The following is an 18,334-nucleotide window of genomic DNA, read 5'->3' on the forward strand; positions in this document are numbered from 1 at the left end:
CTTGTACTCTTTGGAATTGCAACTTCTTCTTTTGTTTAGCCAGGTTTCTCTTTCCCAGTTTTCTCTGCATGCTGCCCAGTTGAGCCTTTCTGTTTATTGATGTGTTTCAACTCAAGAGAGGTATTTTCCAAGCAGTAGTGGCTGTGGTGATGTGCTACAAACTCATCTATTTTGATGGAATTGATTGAAATGTATTGAAGTGTTTAGTGCTGATTGTGGTTGGGAAGTCAGCTCTGAAAGGAAACTCATTGTTCTGAATGATGTGTCCTGTGGTTTAATATTTAGCTGTCAAAATAAAGATTTCTCTCCAGGGCCAAGCTAAAAAAAAAAGAAAGTAGAATTGCTAATTTAGTATATGCTTACAGGGCATAGTAATAAAGAGGAACAGCAATTATTTATTTTGTCCTCTTTCAATGTATTTTAGAATAAATATTTGATTTTGTAAAATTGCCCGGGGGGGGGGGGAGGAAAGCTCCCAACAATGCTATAATTCTCTCACAAATTAATTTCCACCCTTTCCAGAGGCACTATCCACAGTACCAGTATTTGGTACTGGTGGTGAGGACTGAAAGTATCCCAGATACACGGTTTCCCTTGTACCAAAACCATTATTTGTGTTTTTATCTCATTGCCTTGATATTATTTCCCCATCCATGTTTAGAGAGAGCTTATAAAAATAAATCAGATGACATTCAAATAGATGCAGCCTTACAATTGTGTGTGTCTGGTTTTGGGATGTCAAACTGGAAGCTACTGCTCAGAGGCAGGTCATAGAATTTTCCTTATCATGGAAATGCTTGTGAAGGTCTGATTACACAAGGTTCTTGCGTGTGGGTGCTTTGGGGAGGTGGGTACCTAGATCAGTATTACCTCAGTGCTGTCTGCTCACAAGTTCTTACATGTTCCTTATCTTGAAGCAGCAGGTCAGCACCTGCTGGGAGATCTTTTGTTGAATAGTCTTGACTGTCTTTTTCCCTCCCAAAGAGCTAAAGTCTTTGAATATTATTGGGAAATTTATTTCTAGGTAAGTGTCAGTCAAGAAATTCTGCTGGAAGGGTGGGGGGGACTCCTTTGCTTAGTGTAAGATTGGGTTTAGCAAAGCTTGATGGATTTGGCTGCCAAGAAATCGGCAGCTATTTAACTGAGTCTTGCTATGCAACTTTAAAGATTTGCTGCGGCTGTGCTGAATCAAGTTCAATAGCTCAATGTGCAAAATAATGGCAATGTTGTTCCATTCATATTAGTAAAGCAAGAGCTGAGAACTTGTGTACTATCAAATTGCTGTTTATTTCAACATCTGACTTGTGTAGTCAAAACAAAATTTCAGAATAGAACATTATGCTGATAAAGAACGTCAATTGATACATGAAGTTTTAAGGATTAAGATTAAGGTTTGTGTTCAAAATCAAAGTTATGGCAAAATAGTTTTGCTTAACTGGTTTAGTGATCTCAGCCCAAAGCATCCAGTCAGTTCAGAATTTAATGACTGCATATCTGTCAGCATATGGATAACTTTCTCCAATAACAAATTGGCTCAATTCTCCTATTCTAACATCTGCAGTGCTCTGACTTACTAAATTCATTTTGATATGGGGGGGGGGGGAGACCATTGGAAAACTGTGACAAGGACCTCGAGTGTATTTGAGAGAATGGAACTAATCAAATTTTCTTTTTCATGTTTGTTTTTAACTTGCTTTATTATTGTGCTCAAGAGAAAATGGCATAACATTAAACTATTGTATGTTATGAGTGTTTGAGAAAAAGTTGGCCATGTCTAAGTGTATTGCTCCTTATATTATGTAGATGTCCATTGTGTACATCCTGGAGGCCTAAGTGGGAGGAGATACAAATTAGGAAAATACAGTGGTACCTCAGGTTAAGTACTTAATTCGTTCCAGAGGTCCGTACTTAACCTGAAACTGTTCTTAACGTGAAGCACCACTTTAGCTAATGGGGCCTCCTGTTGCTGCTGCGCCGCCGGAGCACGATTTCTGTTCTCATCCTGAAGCAAAGTTCTTAACCTGAAGGACTATTTCTGGGTTAGCGGAGTCTGTAACCTGAAGTGTATGTAACCTGAAGCGTATGTAACCCGAGGTACCACTGTACGTGGATCGAAGAGGCTTCCTACCCTTGCAGAAAACAAACAAACAGAAGGTTGGCATAACAGAAGAAAACCCTATAAATGTCCCAGCTGAGTGGGAATTTGAACTTGGGTTTCCCTCCTCTTAGTCTAGCCCTCTAACCCCAAGTTTCCATTGCCTCCTTTTAAATTATTTTATGTAGGAATGTGTGTGTGTGAGTTGAACAATAAAGCAGATAGTGTATAGGAGAACTACCAACTACTCAGGGCAAATGTCTTCTTTCATCTGGAGAAAGTTCACTGCCATCATCCAATAACTTTTTCATCCAAAACTTTCATCCAAATCTTTACAAAAAAATCCTGTGTGTATTCTTCAGTGGCAAAAACTGAAGTGAAATCACTGGGACCTGCTTTTTAAGAGATGCATTTTGATGACAATCATGAAAATACAGCCACCTCCTAATTTTGTGTGTGTCATTATGCGACAGAGAACTCTTGTCACTTCTCAGTAGTGCATATTTGTCTTATGATTAGCTACTGTTTTAAGAGATACAAAAGAAGCAAAACTTGTAACATTTTAGATGTAAAAGGAATTAGCCTGTTATTGCTGTGTTGTGTTTGGAGTATTTAACATGCAGGTTGAAGATACAGTGGTACCTCGGGTTAAGTACAGTGGGGCCCCGCAAGACGAATGCCTCACAAGACGGAAAACCCGCAAGACGAAAGGGTTTTCCGTTTTCAGAGGCGCTTCGCAAGACGAATTTCCCTATGGGCTTGCTTTGCAAGACGAAAAGTTCTTGCGATTTTTGAGGTTTTTTTCTGCTCCCCAACCCCTTTTTCTAAAGCGCTAAGCTGCTAATAGCCTTTTAGCAGCTAATCCGCTAATCCCTTAAGCCTTAAAAAGCCGTTAATAGCCCTTAAACTGCTAATAGCGCTAATAGCGCTAATCCGCTAATGGGCTTGCTTCGCAAGACGAAAAAACCGCAAGACGAAAAGACTCGCGGAACGGATTCTTTTTGTCTTGCGAGGCACCACTGTACTTAATTCGCTCCGGAGGTCCGTACGTAACCTGAAACTGTTCTTAATCTGAAGCACCACTTTAGCTAATGGGGTCTCCTGCTGCTGCCGCACCGCCGGAGCACTATTTCTATTCTCATCCTGAAGCAAAGTTCTTAACCTGAAGGACTATTTCTGGGTTAGCGGAGTCTGTAACCTGAAGCGTATGTAACCTGAAGCGTATGTAACCTGAGATACCACTGTACCTGCTTCCTTCCTGTTGCCATAGAGTATATCGGCAGCAGAGCACATGGGTAACCTTTGCTATCTGAGTAAGGGAAGTCATGTGCATTCCCTCAGCTTAACAAGGCCCCCAGTGAATGTTTTAAAGGACAATGTTTGTTCTGTCATTTTGGTGAAAAGAGCGAGGCTTTACCTTCACTGCCAAAAGTAATCTGGCGGGGAGGGGTGGAATTGTGATTTAAAAAGAAAAAGGGCTTCTTTCTGCCTGAGACCAGTTCAACTCTCTGCTCAGCAACAATTGTTCCTAGGACAAAAGGGTACTAAGATCACTCTTGGCTACTGAAATGGAGCCAGCCTCTAAGGGTGGATACATTGCAGAGGGGAAGGAAAGGAGGGATGCCACAATTTTAAAAAATCAATTTACAATGACCCCATAGTTTGGACAATAAATACTACGAGAAACAAAACTCCCTTTTTCTTTCCTTCTCCTGACAATTCCTTGCTGGTGTGTTTGTATAATATGCCTGCCACTTTTTTATGCAAAACCTGTTGGGATATTGTCTGTAGAAGTTTGCTTTAACTTGGACAGCAGATCTTCCCACAGATTTCCTTAGCATATTCTAAAACTTTTAATGAGGAAGACTAGGCCTTCAGGCACAAAAGAACAAGCATGGTTTGGATTTCAGATTGCTTTGTCAACTAAATAGTAGATCAAGGATAACTAACATGAGGAGCCATTGTTAGGGATAATGGGGTTTCAGTCCTGCCCTCTTTTCTTCCTAACCCTATGTTGCAGCATTTCCAACCTTGGGCCTCCAGCTGTTTTTGGACTACAACTCCCATAATCCTCAGCTAGCAAGACCAGTGGTCAGGGATGATGGGAATTGTAGTTCGAAAACAGCTGGAGGCCCAAGGTTGGGAAACACTGCTATATTGCATATAACATCAGTGCCTCACAACAAATTTAACTGACGAACCTGAAGAAAGAGACAATGGATGTGTTTTTGAAAACGAGGGGAAATAATTGTTTTATTTTAAAAAAAGAAAAGGAGTGTGCAGCAGCCCCCAGTATTTAAAGAGCCCCAACCCCATTACATCGTTAGAACCAGAACATAAACTGGAAAAGAGCAAAAAATATAAATGTTTGGTCCAGATCCTAGGTACTGCACCCTCACTAAAGGAGACTGTATGGATGATTCACTAAATGATTGTAGGATGACGTGTGTACCTGAGCTTATGGCCTCAAATTCACTTTATCTTACATGCTGCTTTATTACAAAAATGACGACTGGACTATTGATCCTAAACGGAATAGTTGCCCAACCACCCCCTCCAGAGCCCACCGCTCTCAACTGACTCTCAACTGCCTCACATTCAAACTCCCTTTCAATTCCTCATCCAATCGTCACTCACCACCAGAATTCCACAATCTCTCTTCCCCCCTCCCTCCTTAACATTCCCAGAATAATTCTGATACAGTTACCTTAATAACCTTATTACATTCAATATTTTATACACGCTTCTCCCTATAACCATACTGTTTGAAGCACTTGAGCTTCCCATTCCTGATTCCTAGGAAATGGGGGGTGAGCAAACTGCAGGTTTTCCATCCCTGTTCTAAAAACCAGATGTCTTCCCCCAAATGATCCTGGGAATTGTAGTTTGTTAGGGGTTTAGGGGATTGTAGGTCTGTGAGAGGGAAGCCACAATGGCACGAATCATTTCGGGGGAAGTTATGTGCTTTAAAGGTGCATTGGATGCAATGAAGGAATCTCAGCTAGGTGATCCATGGCTGATGGCCATCCAAGCTCTGCTTAAAAACCTCCAAGAAAGGAGAGTCGCTGCTTCAGGCCCTGAGGGCCTCTGGTGCAGGAGAAAGCAAGCTTGCTCCACCCTCCATTTGACAGCCCTTTATGCTTTAGTTATTGAAAAGGCTGCATGGTGTGGATCTCATATCAGTGTTATGAGAGTGTAAGCAACACATTTCTCTCTCCCCTTTCTCCACACCGTGCAGAATTGCAATGGTAATCAGAAGGCTGGAGTTTGGAGCCCAGCTAGGGCTGGCTGTGGGCAGGATCCTTGCGTTGCCGGGGGTTTCACTAGATGACCCTTGGGATCCCTTCCACCTTTGTCATGCTATGATTATATCAAGCAGCTAAATGAACAAAAAGATGCTTCTGAAACATTTGGGAATCATAGGCACACTCTCCCCACCAGTGGCTTCCAGCAAGAGCTTGCATCTTCCTTAGGAGAGAGGCAGTCCAGAATAAGGAGGGAAAGGCTCAGAGTTCAGGTAGGTGGAAATGCCAATTGAATGCCCTATACTATAGGAATGCTTCCTTCCCATGTCCCCCACCCTCATGTGCCGGACTGGTGCTAGCATGGCTGGGAGCCAGGCGCCTGCTGTTTCTTCCATTTTCTTTGCAGGGAGGGAGCCTTTCCCCAACATAGACTTTGTTCTGACCAAATCCCTGAAGAGACGTGATGACCCTCAGGTACTGGGGCAGAGGGAAGGAAGGGGTCCTTATGAAACACATTTGGGGAGTCTGTGGCTACCAGCAGGTGCTTTTCAGAAGGATTGCTCCCTCCAACAGGGGAGGATGAGCATAGCCATCACAGCTTGTTGCCTTTGATAGGCCTCTCCTCCATGCAGTTGTCTAGCCCTCTTTGAAAGCCATCCCATCCAAGATGCTCTTGTGGTACATCTGATTCTCCTGTGGTTCCTTGCTCCTGCAAGGAGATGACTATGGTGAGATCCTTTGGTTAACATCTGTCTGGGCTGGAAAATATTAAAGAATCAGAGGACTGGTGAGCTTCCCTTGAAGCACAACTGATCAAAGGGAGGCAGATCTGTTAGCATCTTGATAAAGATGCTCAAACAGCAAAGGATGCTCTCATACCCCGCAAGCATCTCAGAAAAAGCTCCCAAGCTGATTGAGAAGAGAGCAGTTAAGTGGTCAGTGGGGCTCCAGGTTGCCGTTTCCGGATCCCACCACAGCCCTTCCAAGTTGCCCAAGAAATCAATGTCACAACAGTTTTTTCCTCACACCTCCTCCCCATGATCCCTCGTGGGGCCTTCTCAGACCTTTGCTGTGTCTGAACCAGCAGATCCCACCAAACCAAGTAATTTGAGGACCCAGTCAGAAAAGGAGTGTGCGCAGTCATACCAGAAGTAAGCACTGCACTGGTTTAAAATCTGATAAGAGTCTGTTTGGTTTTTGGGCTAAAATTATACTTGAAAAACAATGAGTTTTCTCTTGGGTTATTAAGAATCAAAAGGAGCTTCACCAACATATGTAGTTGCTGTCTGTGCACTGCATGGTGCTTTAGTGTTTCTGCGCACATGTCTACATGCATATAAAGAGACAAGATGCATCCACCACCCCACTTCTTGTGAGCCTGGGAAGAGAGCTAAATATGGAAAACTGACAGCAGCTCTGGCAACTCCCACTAATTTTTTTTTATCAAGACTTCCCCCAAAGGCAAATATAGAGACAGTGATTGTACAGGAAATATAGATAATCAGAGCATATGCTGAATAAGCATGTGCTGTGCAAGAACAACACTCTTAGGCATTTATGGTGGGAACATAATTTCAAAAGTTACAGAATACAGAGCATCTTTAGGCATGGGGTCGAAATTAGGGATGTACCAAGCATGTCGATGGAATGTCTTTATACAATATAGTCACTTTTTTCAGATTCCTTCTTTAAAACAGGGATTAAAAATTCCTAACTCAATTACATGAACCCAGCCTTAGACCAATGAGTGTATTGATGGAGGTAACTCAAAACTCGTTTATAGTAGATTATTCTAAAACAGGCTTCCCTAACATGATGATTTCCAGATGTTGGACTACATCACTGCAATACCTCAAGAATGGCCTCTCTGCATATAAACCAACCTAGACTGTGTTCATAATCTGAGGCCTTTCTTTGTGTGCCTCCTCCATGTGAGGTCCAGAGAGTGGCAACATGAGAGCCAGTGTGGTGTAGTCGTTTAAGAGCGGTAGTCTCGTAATCTGGGGAACCGGGTTCAATTCCCCGCTCCTCCACATGCAGCTGCTGGGTGACCTTGGGCCAGTCACACTTCTTTGAAGTCTCTCAGCCCCACTCACCTCACAGAGTGTTTGTTGTGGGGAAGGAAGGGAAAGGAGAATGTTAGCCGCTTTGAGACTCCTTCGGGTAGTGATAAAGCGGGATATCAAATCCAAACTCCTCTTCTTCTTCTTTGCTGCAGTAGCTCCCAGTTTGTGGAATTTTCTCCCCAGGAAGGTTCATCTGGTGCCTTATATATCTTTAGGCACCAGGCAGAAATATTCCTCTTCAACCAGACCTATGGCTGGTTAATATTCTACAGCTTTTTCAATGTATTTGTAGGAGGGGGGTTATTGTATTGTTGTTTCTGTTTCAGCTATTTATTTGTGCTTTTATCTCGTGTTTTTATCTTATGAGATGCCCTGAGACCTTTTGATGAAGGGTGGTATATAAATCTAATAAAGAATATATCATCCCTAACCACTGCTGGCTGTGGCAGATGTGAGCTGAAATGGAACAATATCTGGAGGGCCCTAGGGACTTGGCTAGATTGGTAAAGAAAAAGTGTTTTATATGTGTTGTATAGGTGCTATAACACTGTGACACTAGATGGCACTGTGGAGTCCTGTCTTTCCATACCAGATATCCCTGTATGTGTTTAACTGAATTGCTTCTTTGACATGTCTAGATCCAGCCCAGCTTAGAGAAGACTGCTTTAGGAAGTGAGCAAACAGATTCTTCTTACTCATAAACTCGTGCACACACACAATCCAACAATCTTTTTTTCTCGTGTTCTATTCACCTAAGCAGGTGGGCAGGGCTAAGGTTGCTGGTTTGACCACAACACAGCCTTGAGCCTCATATACTAGGAAAAGATAGCCTAACATGAAGTGTAATGTGGATACGTTGCTGCTACTGTACCACACTACTCTGCATCTATGTCTCCCCTTGCAGGCCAATAGCCACCACTGTGTTCCTCCACCTCTTCTCTATCCAGGTCAGTTGTGTACACACAATTTAAAGAAGAAAGTGGAGGGGTTGGAATGGTGTTAAAATCTGGCCTGGCAAGCTTACACTTATTCATCCTTTGTTGCCTGTGGAAAGCAAAAAACTGAGTGCTAGTCAGTCAATTCACAGCAGACAGGAAGAAAAGATCCTGGGTGTGTTTGTATTATTTGTTTGCTGAATTGTGACCATAGATCATATTTATATTATATATTGCAGTAGAGATAGTAGGATTAGGAAAAGGGACATTTTTGTAGTGACTAGAGGAGGAAATGGAGGTAAAATATTCAGAGCTAAAATGTTTTTGAAATCTTAGTCTCTTAATATGAAAGAGAGATTTCTCTCATCTACCTTTACACATTTGGGGCAGAATTATGGGACTAAACTGCATTGTCTTTGGTTTATTGCTTGTTATAGAGGAATTGTGAATTGTCACCTGCATTTCAGCGAAAAATGACATTTCTTTGCTGTGGGTCCCCCCCCCCCACCCAAAAGGAGCAATTTACATCCAGGCTGAGCAGAGCAGAGCAGGAAAAATGCAGAAATTGAATGATTACGGGAGTATGTTCTACAGTGCCGAGAACACACTGGCAAGGGCGGTCTCTGGCTGTCACTTTAAAAAAAAAATGACCTGCTTGTTGGAGGAGGGGCAGTTTCCTGAGAATCAGGTGCATGTCTGTAGAGATGATGTCATCTTTCTAAGTAGACCTGCTTGAGAGAGACGGATGCAGAGGAGGGAATGATTTCCTAATTGCAGATCTCCAGCTGGGAGGAATAAGAAATGGCTAGAGCACAGGCAGTTTGTAAGTATTAAAAATATTGCTGAAGTCATCCGCAGTCTTCAGGAATTAATTGCTGTGTGAAGGTGATACAAAGAGCATGCTTCTTAATTGAGGACTGTGGAAAGACGCTGGTTTGAAAAGGTGTTTTTTAAAAATTACTAGTGCCCCATGTTTAGAGGTAACATTTCTTAGGTTTCTTCCTAATGACAGTAAGTGTCATATGCTTTCTTCCTAGGGAAAAAAGCATGCTGCGTGGCTTATTGAGTAATTTTATCTGCCTTTTCATACTGCCTTCTTTATACTAAGAGGCAGTGCTGTAGCACTCACTTGTGGCAAAATGTAGTTCTGTATTGATGAGAAATGTCCTTGGTCCCCAGGCACTGCTTGCTTGTACCTTGGCTTTTAATTTTTGGCTTGCAAATGTAATTAACACATGCAAGATGGGCAAGAATAACAAAAGTTAGCTCCTTTCTTGTCTTTGATATCAGCTGTCAGCCTGCTTCATGGTCTGTGATGTGATTGTTGGACTGCGCTGAAATAGTTCTGGCATTGCACCACATTATCTAGGTGAACAGAGGGTCTCTAAATAGTGGCTTCATGGTGACTTGTTAGCCATTCTTCTCAGTATTCTCTTTCAGAAATAACCAGGCCTCTACAGACTCCTTAGGTACCCACATACACAAGGAGAAGCAGTTAGTGCTAGTGGATAGGTATGGTAGGTATTGAACTGTAATAGTAGACCTAAATTAAGCTAGCACAGAACCTAGAAAGACTGCAGTTACAGCATGTGGCTGTAGTGGATTGTTGTTTGCTCTGACACGTGTAAATTTCAGGAGGAAGTGAAATGTTTACTTTTGATGAAAGCAGTATTTTAAGGGAAGGGAATCTGTAATTGGATTGAAAGACTTACTGGCTATTTCATAAAAGGTTCTTTGTGTACACTACTTGCATCTTTAGTGTTTATAGTATCTACCAGGTATGAATTACTGGACATAGGTAAAATGTACCTGCTGTTGTGTCTTGTGAAGTTGAAAGTAGAATTATGGTTTGGTGGAGAAAGTTGCTATAGGCAGTGGGGTACTGGCATATAGAGAGAAACAGGCAGTGTGGAATGGCACCCCTAGGTGAGCTGAGTTTCAGTGTGAAGAGGCCCAGAGTTTATATACAAGGAAGGTAATTGGTTCATCCTGTTCACATGACTGCTTTGCCAGAAGAATTCTGCTTGAGGTTTCCATCTGATGACTTGAAAGGCCTGCAAGCTCCTATTCCGATGAACTCTCCTGCTAGCACAGCATGTTAAGGGAACCGGAACCTGACTCTCAGTGTTCCGATGTGAATGCTCCAGTCCCTGACAAGAATGCTGCACTTATGTGTTGGTGCTGCCTCAGTTTTTTTATCCCATGGTCCCCTTGGATGCTTATCAGCACATGGCTTTCAGTAGGTTCTAGGGCACACACATGCCCTGTTGTGGCTGCCTTACTGCCTGAGATTATTCTATCAGCTTCATAGGGTCACAGGAGAAGAAAGTACCTGATCTTTGGGTAGGCCTATTTCTACAGAGCTAACCATCCCTTACTGATTAGGTGTGTATTTATTATAGGTTGAAGATGTACATTTGGAAGTTGGATTCATGAATGGAGGGGAGCTAGGTATTCAGAACTACTAGAAGCAAATGGACTTGCTTTAGCCCAACATAAAACATGTTCTGAAAACGTACACTGTTCATTAGAAAGGGAGTTCATTAGCTGTGTTCTTAAAAGCTTTAAGAATTACATGGTAACTGTTAGACCTGCAAGTTTAGTCGAGAGCTAGGAATCCACCTCTTGTAGATCCCTAGGTGTACCACTTGTGCTGTGGAGGTGGGGACCCTGCTGTGGGATTTTACAGACCTGCAAATGCTGCTCTACCACTTTGTTTCATGCTGAAGGTAAAGGACTGTTCTGTTCCAGGCAGTGGTCTCAGCCAGATGAGGTTATAGCTCAAGATGTCTTTGTGGGTTGATGTTAGGCACAAATTTGTGTTCCAGCAAGGAAACCAAGGCAAAGTCAAGGATATCCAGGTTCTGATCTAGCAAGGCAAGGTTCAGCTTCTACTAAAGCAAAGACCAGCAAAGCGGAAGCCAGGTTCCAAGGAGGTTGGGGTAGGGAACTTTTTCAACCTGGAAACTACATGCTAGTGGTGGGTAGAGCCATAAGCAAAAATGAACAGAACGGTGAATATTAATGTTACATTTGTATAGTAGGTTTACTGTACTTACCCACACTCTTCTCCATCCAGGCAAGCAATAAGCATTATCAACGACATGCTCTAGCCAGGCAAAGTACTCAAGGAGAGTACACAACAGGGATGGTGAGAGGATGTGCCTGGGGAGAATTCTAAGAACCAGACAGAGAGGCACCAAGAGCTGCATTTGGTCCCTGGGCCTGAGATTTCCCATCCCTCCAACAAGACAAGGTCTAGCAATTTTGTTGTTGTTTAGTCGTTTAGTCATGTCCGACTCTTCGTGACCCCATGGACCAGTGTCTTTGTCCATGGAGTTTTCTTGGCAGGGATACTGGAGTGGCTTGCCGGTTCCTGCTCCAGGTGGATCACGTTTGGCCAAAACTCTCCACTATGACCTGTCCATCTTGGGTGGCCCTGCACGGCATAGCTCATAGCTTCTCTGAGTTATTCAAGCCCCTTCGCCACGGCAAGGCAGTGATCCATGAAGGGGAAAGTCTAGCAAAGCAGAGATCAAATTCTGCTAAGGCAAGGCAAGCAAAGCAAGTAGCACTGTGGATAGCTCCATTTGCCACTCAGGCTCGAGAGTCAAATGTTGCTTCAGCAACAAGCAAGCCCAGACTGAGCCAGCAGTTAAAGGGTCTTCAGTAGTAGTAGTAATTGTTGTTGTTGTTTGTATTCTGCCCATCTGACTAAGTTGCTCCAGCCACTCTGGGCAGTTTCCAACAGAATATACAAAAACACAACAGAACATCACACATTAAAAGCTTTCTGATACAGGGCTGCCTTAAGATGTCTACAGAAGGTCGTATAATTATTAATCTCTTTGACATCTGCCGGGAGGGTGTTCCATACCATGGGCATCACTACCAAGAAGGCCTTCTGCCTGATTCTCTGTAACCTGAGTTTTCATCATGAAGGAACTAGCTGGACCTCAGTTTCTAGGTTGAACAATGCGGGGTGGAGACACTCCTTCAAGCATGCAGGGCCAAAGCCATGTAGGGCATTAAAGGTCACCACCAACACTTGGAATTGTGCTTAGAAACATACTGGGAGCCAATGTAGATATTTTAGGACCAGTGTTATATGGCCCTGGCGACCATTCCTAGACACTGGTCTAGCAGCCGCATTCTGGATTAATTGGATTACCTCCCTGTAGGGGGCAATACAGTAGTCTAAGCAAGAGATAAGCAGAGCATGTACCACTCTGGCAAGACAGTGGGCAGACAGGCAGGATCTCACCTAGCATACCAGAAGGAGTTGCTAAACAGTCGCCCAGGACACAGAGTTGACCTGTGCCTTTATGGACAGCTGTGGATCCAAAATGACCCCAAGGCGACACAGCTGGTTCTTTAGGGGCACAGTTACCCCATTCAGGACCAGCAAGTCTCCCACACATGCCCGTCCCCTGTTCCCCAGAAACAGTACTTCTGTCTTGTTGGGATTCAGCCTCAATCCGTGGACTGCCATCTCTCCCAGCCACCTCTAGCCACTCACACAGAACATTCACCGCCTTCACTGGTTCTGATTTAAGTGAGAGGTTAAAGGTAAAGGGACCCCTGACCATTAAGTCCAGTTGTGGCCGACTCTGGGGTTGTGGCGCTCATCTCACTTTATTGGCCGAGGGAGCCACGTACAGTTTCCAGGTCTAAGCCACTTCTGGCAAACCAGAGCATTGCATGGAAACATGGTTTACCTTCCCGCCAGAGCGGTACCTATTTATCTACTTGCACTTTGACATTCTTTCGAACTGCTAGGTTGGCAGGAGCAGGGACCAAGCAACGGGAGCTTCACCCCATTGCAGGGATTCGAACCGCCAACCTTCTGATCGGCAACTCCTAGGCTCTGTGGTTTAACCCACAGCGCCACCCGCGTCCCGCCAGTGAGAGGTTAGAGATGGCTATTATCTGCATACTAGTGGACACTCAGCCCAAACCCCCAGCCATTTTATATAGATGTGAAAAAGCATGGGGGAGTGGATAAAGCCCTGAGACACCCCACAAGTGAACGCCAGGGGTCTTAGCACTCACGCCCCAACACCACTTTCTGGACACAGCCCAGGAGGAAGGAGTAACCACTGACTGATGGCACAGAAGTGACTGTAGTTTTCTGGAGTCCTCAGAATTTGAGGATGTCAGTGTAACTTTCTCAGGCTGGAGTGATGGTGATAAAACAGTCCGCTCCTGTGCTACATCTTTCTGGACAGTAAAGTTTGACTTATTCCAGGGGCAAATCCCTCTCTTACTTTGATACTTCCTCTGAATCTCTGGCCCCATACCCCAAAGAGTCTGTCCATGGGTCTTGAAAAGGGGACAATGTGCTTGTGCTATTGTGTATGTGTACGTATGTGTGCACACATATATACACGAGGAATGAAGTACTGCATATGTGAGAAAGTAGGGTGTTGCTGCATATTTGAGGGTTGATGTAGCATTTATATTTCAAAAGATACCATTTTTTTTCAAGAAGAGATGCCTGGGGCAGCATATTAGCTCATGGACCAAATTGTAGTTCTGTCTGTGTGGTGGTAGGATTTTGCCGTCACCTCTGCTCACATCTTTTCCAGTGTGCTATCTTGCAAAGCCATTGCATACATTCTGCTTCAGTGCACTAAACCCTTGCAGCTAAATGATGCCGCGGAACTTGGATTTGTGGGTCATGCAGTTTGAGTTGGTGCTCCTCAACTGTAGGTTAATAGTTTCAATGTCCATGCCTATTCAGGGCTTTAGTGTTATATGAATTTTTCATAGCAAAATGCCAGGTATGCTAGTAAATTCAAACTGTTCAGAGTAGTAAACTCCTGTGCAGGTGCATTCTCTACCTGTTGGTGGAAGTGTCTTTGCAATTAATTTCTTCCACTTAGCTTCCCAGTGTAAATTGAGTAAAAGTGTATTGGAGCAGCTGCACTGAAGTACAGCATAGAAAGATTTCCTATGCTCTGTTGTTATTAATGATAGTTCTTTGTGGTTTCTGTTCAGTCCAGCATTTGCGATTAAATATGTACAGGCCATACTACTTGGGAATCCCAGAAAGTTCCGATAGTTGAAACGGCCTTTGGCTCATATTTTTCAGGGAGTGTGTGGGAAAGTGTGTGATCTTATACTTGTGTTTTTATAATATCTTTAAACAGGCATAATTACATCTGGGCAGTATTGTTTCACGCCATGCTGTTCATCATGAATAAGTGGTAGCTTCTCACGATCTGTTTGAACTGAACAAATCTCAGTGCTGTTTGTTATGAAAATGCCCTCTATTAATAATTTTATGAGCTATAGATCCCAGAACAAATAGCAGAATTAAAGGATAATGCTGAAACTAGAGCTGTGCTAATATTTTGTGCAAGATTTTTTTTTCAGCCGCTCACAGAGGTTGGGGAAGAAATTGCCCTCAAAAACTGGGGCAAGATGGTGAAAATTAGGAGAAATTAGCAGGTGTACTGTCGGAAACGCCGGGGGCGGTGCGGCAATGCAAAGCCCCCGCACTGACATATACTGACATGTGCTAGGACACTTACCTTTTATTTAAATTACAAGATAACTGAGTATGTGTGCATGAATGTTTCTATGCTTGTGTCCATGCTTCCTTTAATTAATTTTTTAAAAAACCACAATCCTTGTGCAGTTCTGGTGCTGGAACACTTGAAAGCAATGCAAAAATATTTTGCCATTCCCAGGCTCTCCACAGGTAGCATCACCAGCTGCTCACAGGTCCTTCTGTTTCGAAACACCTTCCAGGAAGCACAGGCAATAGTGAGGCTGCAGAGCTGCAAAAGCATTGTTGGGGATTTTTGGTGATTGAAGGAAGGGCACACATACACCCTCAGTCATCTCGTGATGTAAATAAAAAGTAAGTGTAACAGCATACCCTTGCTAATTTCTAGGGATTTCCCCAACAGTTGTTCTGCAGGTCAACAATGCTCAGTCTGGTAGAGCTGCCAGGGAATGAGGTGGACAGATGGAATCAATTGCCTCTCCCCCATCCCCATGCTTGTACTGCCTGTTTTGACAGTCAATCAGCATCCTTTCCATCTTGTACTGTCAGTGCTTCATGTTTCGGCTGCTTGCTCTTTGCTGAGAGCTGTAGGATTAAAACCCTTGCTAGGCCTTAAATATTACTGGGAGGGGAAATGTTATTGCACCTATTGCTGTGACAGATCTATGGTGTTTAAGGTTTCCTTTGATTAAACTTCTAAAATATTGTTTATGGAAATATTTAAAACATTTTTATTTTTTTTGCAATAAGAGACCATCTTGCTCCCTTCTTCCCAGTGATGTACTGTATTTGGTTATACAGGACATATAAGATTGAGCTTCATTTTCCCATGCTGTTCAGTTCTGTGTCCTAACAATGTATACTCAGAAATAGGTTCTATTGAATTCAATGGGATTACTCCCAGGTAAGTGGGGTTAGGAATATACCCCTGCATATTAAACAATTTACCACTATCATTTATACATATATCTAGTTTGGTTATTCTTCCAATTGTTTCTCTCGTCTCTCTTTTTCTAATTCTCCCCTTTTCAATGAAGAAAAAATAAATATGTTGCTGGCACAGAAGGTAGGAGTGTAAAGGGGAAATTCTAAGAAATTCTGCCAAATACCTTGAAATTTATCTTACATCCCTCTTTTTATATAAAGTATTTGAGCTGCAAGATTTCAGAGGTCTTTCACCCATTGATCTACATCAGGAGAGCTTGTGGCTTTCCGTTTTTGCAGCATGATATGTTCGGTCCTGTAAGAATCACATGCATTCGGTTCTGCAGTCCAGACAGCTGCAACAATAATCTATTTCTATGATTTTTCCAACTATGGTCCAAGATAAAGATCAATACTTTTAAGTTTAACAGGGCAGTGGGTCTGTGATCAAAGAACCACTGGCAGTCTATACTTCCAAGTGGTCTTGAAAGAAAAGAAATGCTGAATTGACAATAATAAATGCCACAACTCCTTCTATACTCAGTGCAGCTGTACTGAGTGTATGGGGTGGAGAGAGAGATTGTCCTCCACGCCATCAAACTTTTTGTCAATTAACATCACAATCCTAACCATATCTTAAAAATCCTATTGAATTTGGACCCCACTTATACAGTATTTTCAGGAGGTATACAAAGATTAAATATCTGTGGAGATTATTTGACTTAAGCTAGAGAGGTTAAAAGAGAATCAGTTTTAAGAAGAAATCTTAATGCATCTAAATTTAAATAACCCTCACTTCTTCCTTCAGGGCAGTTTGACTTTGACTTGGTGAAATTCTGCGCTTTCAGGACTGCATCAGTCTAGTACTGAGTGCAGTACTAGATTATTTGATGTTTAGAAAACAAAACTTGTCATTGTAGCTGTAGAGATAGTGTTTGGAAACATAGTTAGTGACTGCAGAAGTTAATCATTTAGCTAATTGGTTTAAAACCTTTTTTCTACCCTGCCAATAAAATGTTTTCGATGTGCTTTGCAATAAACATGCAAAACAGTGATTAAAAACAGTTAGATAAAAGATCAGCAAATTCCTTAATAGTCAACCATAGACCAATCTGGAAACAATTAAAAGACTAGGAAAACACAGTACTTTTAATCTGGTGCCAAAATGAATTGATATGGAGGAGTTTCACTCCATTGATAAAGCCTAATCCTGATAGCCAACCTCCTCATTTTTGGGTACCATGAGTCAAGCTCCTAAGAAATACTTCCCAACTCCGCTTTTAAAAGGCCTAACACTTCCTTCCTCATTAGCTAGATCAGACGGTCACATCCTCTCCAAGCAGTTTCATGTAATATTGAATGGCATGGGAGTTTTTGAATAGCATGGGAAACTTGCAGAACCTTACCACATAAATGTCATGGTCCAAAGCACTTGTATCTCAGTTTTACCTTCTGGAACGATTCAGCCAAATTATCAAAACGTTATGCCTTCCATTCCCACCCCGACAAAACTGTCCAGAACAATACAATCATACCAAGCATGATATGCACAGTTGTTGTCTCTTTCCTGATATGTGTCACCCAGTGGGGTGGTTTTATTTCTCAGAGCTTGCTGGAAGCAAGACTGAAGTGGGTCTAGATCAGGATGTGAAACCCTGTGGCCCTACAGATATATTCAGTTTCCAACTCCACCCAGTCATCAGCTGGATAGCTCAGTTGGTTAGAGCATGGTGCTGATGAGATTGCAAGTTCGATCCCTGTTGAATTTTATTGTTTTATTTAACTTAAATATCAGATTTCCTGGCTTTGGAAGTTAGGCATTGTGAAACAATAATATCCTTTCTTTCCCTAGCATTTAGATTTGTAGCAAACCAAACTTATTTTTTGCTTAGGGGCAGGTTGTGGGGGGAGGCTTGACTTCAGATATGTTTGAATACTGTCTCTTTTTCTATCAAGATAAAGAAGATAACTTTGCTAGTTCTGTTCATTGTAAACAGCTTCACTGTTAGCTGCCAGCATTGAAAGCATTGAGGTTATATGTTTTATTGGATCAGGTGCTATTGGTGTACATTATTAAGGAAGATTACGTTGTGTTTGATGTAACTTAGAAACAAACAAACAAACCTAAATTTTGCTGTGGTGATCTTTCTGTGTGTCCCCCGCCTCTTTTTTCTGTTGAACATTTTGTTTCTGAAACAACTGTTATGGAATCCCTTTCCCCCCTAAGCTATGACTTGGCAGAGAGAGCAAGCTGTGAAAACATTGTGCTCTGTTACTTTATTGGGAAGTTTGTATCATAAAAAGCTAAAGGTCGTGATATGTTAGTGGATTTTCCCACGTTTAGGAAACAAAGATTTAGCAGGTGTCTGGGATTTGACTAAATCATAGTGGTTCTCAAAGGGTAGGGCATGCTGCACTGGTGTGGCAGGAGAGAATGGCAAGTGCGGTAGGCAGAGTTGAGGACAATCAAAGAAACATTTAAATGTTTCAGTGTAATATAGGATAGGATAGGATAATATCATTTATTAAAATATATATATATACAACCAGAAACA

At 42.5% G+C, this 18,334-nt stretch overlaps 1 protein-coding gene across 6 annotated transcripts in view; it reads left to right on the plus strand.

Moving 5' to 3' along the window:
- Positions 1–18,334, plus strand: part of USP54 (ubiquitin specific peptidase 54) — a 95,690-nt gene that overhangs the window by 10,980 nt on the left and 66,376 nt on the right. The window contains exons 2-4 of one of the 6 annotated variants that reach the window (XM_083440289.1): positions 5,334–5,612; positions 14,494–14,547; positions 15,037–15,209. The exons of 4 other annotated variants lie outside the window; for them this stretch is intronic. The gene's annotated coding sequence lies outside the window, so the exon portion shown is untranslated. Of the gene's footprint in view, positions 1–5,333; positions 5,613–9,084; positions 9,165–14,493; positions 14,548–15,036; positions 15,210–18,334 lie in introns of those variants that run through there. One more of the 6 variants, XM_083440288.1, reaches the window with a different exon arrangement.

The sequence above is a fragment of the Podarcis tiliguerta genome (assembly GCF_965153285.1).
Source record: "Podarcis tiliguerta genome assembly, chromosome: 5".
NCBI lineage: Eukaryota > Metazoa > Chordata > Lepidosauria > Squamata > Lacertidae > Podarcis > Podarcis tiliguerta.